The following is a 2842-nucleotide window of genomic DNA, read 5'->3' as shown; positions in this document are numbered from 1 at the left end:
TTGGATTGGATCTTGCCCATGGAGCACAAAGCCCAAGAAACATTTTGGTGTCCAGCTGATGCTGGTTTCTGCTCCTCCAGCATGGAATTAACTCACATGGACATGGGGAAGGGGGGAAAAGAAAAGGGGAAAGGGGTCAAAAATAAGGAAAGAAAGGGGGAAAAAGTCTCAAGCTGTCAGATGGAACAAAGACATTTAAATGCCAGCTGTGAAAGGAGAGATGCTGCAGAAGAATGAAGGAACTGATGGGCTCCATAAGGAGGTTGGGGTGCTGCCTTACCTTCCTGGGGTTCGGGGTGAGGCATCGGATGAAGAAGGCATGGCTGCTGGAAAAGAGAACGAAGAATCTCGGATCACCCTCCTGTCTGTGCTGACCCTGGAGGGCTYCACACCCTTCTGGGTGCCAACAGCATCTCTCACCCTCTCAGCTTGGCAGTGAGTTCCTGCAAAGACTGCTGGAATTTGGACACCAGTGTRGAGGCCTGAGGCCTGAGCCCTTTGCCCCTGGCCCCCAGCTCTCTTTGCTGGCCATRGGCAGCTTTAGCCCTCTGGAAAATGTGAGACACCACCTGCCAAAAGAAAGAAATCACTGAACTCCCTGAAACTCATGGAAAGAACAATCTGTTCTAGCTGAAACTAGAGAGCCATTCTCCCTTGCCCCTGGCAGTGTCAGGAATGCAGCTGCATCCTTGTGGTTTATACATGAAATGCATCAATTTTGGGCGAAGACAATTTGCTCAATTCCCAAGTAAATTCAGTCAAATAAAACTCGCCATTTCTCCAGGTTCTCCTGACACCTGATCAGGATATTTCTGCTTGTCATATGAAGACAATGAGAGGCTCATGAGGTTTCTGCACCAGAGATCTTCCTCCTGACCCACTGCAGTACCTTCAGGCGGCTCTGGGAGAAGATTTCCAGCACCTCTGGCCGCAGCTGGTCACGGTTCTTATTGAGGAACTTGTGGACCTGCAGAGGCAAAGTCTGATGTAATGCACCATTCACACCTCTCAGACAGACAAAACCACCCCTGTCACACCCACTTGGACTGGGGACAGGCAGCTGGAGAGGGGAAAGCCATGGAGAATGAAGCTGGCTCTTCCTGCTGCCACCAGAGCAGAGGGGACAATGACTTCTCCCTTTCCCCTCCACATCGTCCAGCAGACTTTGACCTCTTTTTTTTTTTTTTTTTTTTTTTTTTTTTTTTTTTTTTTTCCCAGCAGCAGAACCTTTCCTGGATTTCCAGGGCTCTGAGATTGCAGTGTCACTGAGGGTGACACCTATTTTCCTTCTGCCTCTCCTAAGAAGAATCTCCTCTTTTCTGATAAACTGGTGCTCAAGATGGACATGCAGGCTCCAGGGGAGGGCTCTGATCACCARAATGGTCCATCAGGACACCCACAGGCTGTCCCCAGGCTGGGTCATTTGTGCAGCTCACCTGGTAGGTAACAGGGCCAGCATAGTGCTGCACAGTGAACTCTGGCAGAGGCAGCTTGGGCTTGGTGTACCAGGGGCTGTCCCCGTGGTGGTAATGACACTTCTGGAGGAAAGTGTGGTCAGTGGCCTGGGAAGGAGATGACAAACACATTTCCCACTCAATTTTCCTGCAGTGTGCCCAGTAGGCTGGAAAGCCTCTGTTGAACCGAAGGTGAAAAAGTTGAATGCTTGTGCAACCATTCTGGAAAACAAAAAAAAAAAAAAAAAATTCCCATCCTGTGAAAGGGATCCCAGCAGAGGCTGAGAGCTCCTCACCTGAGTCAGGCATGTCTGGTCATCCAGGATGCACAGGATGCCGTGGGGTCTGGCTGTCAGGAAATCCAGGCAGGACTCGMTGTTTGTCCTGGAAATGGGAACCCAGGCTAACTGCTCCTGGCTGTATTCCTCCTGCAGGTTAAGGGCCAAACCCAGCCATGCAAACAAGGACACATGGATGGAGTTAACTGGGGAATTCTGGGGTTTTTATCAAGAATTGGTGTTTCACTGCTTTTAGGAACTTGCCCTGAATTGTCTGGTTTTAGCTCATGAAAGTTCTTCTAAAGCCACTGATGATTTTCCTGATTTAAGAGTGGAAGGCTGCTACGCTGAGAGATAAAGGGAGCTGTAAAAGGCAACAAGAAAAATGCACTTCCATCCCCAGGACAGAACTGGTACATAAAATGCTACAAACAAGGCAAACAGGCTTTAAAAGCACCCTCTGAGGTCTGGGCTCTTTGACCYTGACCAAGTCACTATAAAAAGCTGGAAGAGGGATCAAGGTGCTGACAAAATCTCCTTCCCTTGATTTACTGCAGAATTAGTGAAAGATATTAAATAGGCAGCTCTTTGGGGCTGGGATTCCATGGATGTAGCTTCACCTTCCTGTTCCCTGCTGGAGGATGCTCCCCAGCTGAGGATCTCTCAGATAATGTGCTGAAATCCCTCAACATTTGCTGCCTTAAGGCRTGTGAGCTCCACTGAATTCCTCTCACCTCTTCCTGGGCAATCACAGTCTGGCTGAAGAACCACTGCAGGTGCTCGTTGGCAAAGTTGATGCAGAGCTGCTCCAGGCTGTTCACCCCCAGGTCCTGCAAGGACAAAAAGGGATCGTCCCTTCCAGGACCCCGGGGGGTGCGGGTCCCTGTAAATGCTGCACCCTGAGCTGAGCTGAGCTGCTGGTTCTGCTCACTGTGAATGAACCCCAGCAGTTTCAAACACCTTCTGYCAGGTTTGCAAGCTCCCAGCCTGGTTTATTGACTAGACTGGACAGCAGGAGGAGAGACAAGCAGTGAAGGAGCACAAAGATGAAGAGATCTGCTCTTGGATGCACAGCCCCACCTCTCTGATCCGTGGTTTTCAGCATCCATT

The sequence above is a fragment of the Malurus melanocephalus genome, unplaced genomic scaffold, assembly GCF_030028575.1.
Source record: "Malurus melanocephalus ecotype Western Australia unplaced genomic scaffold, MMel_1.1 scaffold_509, whole genome shotgun sequence".
Taxonomy (NCBI): Eukaryota; Metazoa; Chordata; class Aves; order Passeriformes; family Maluridae; genus Malurus; species Malurus melanocephalus.
This window is presented reverse-complemented; position numbering follows the sequence as displayed.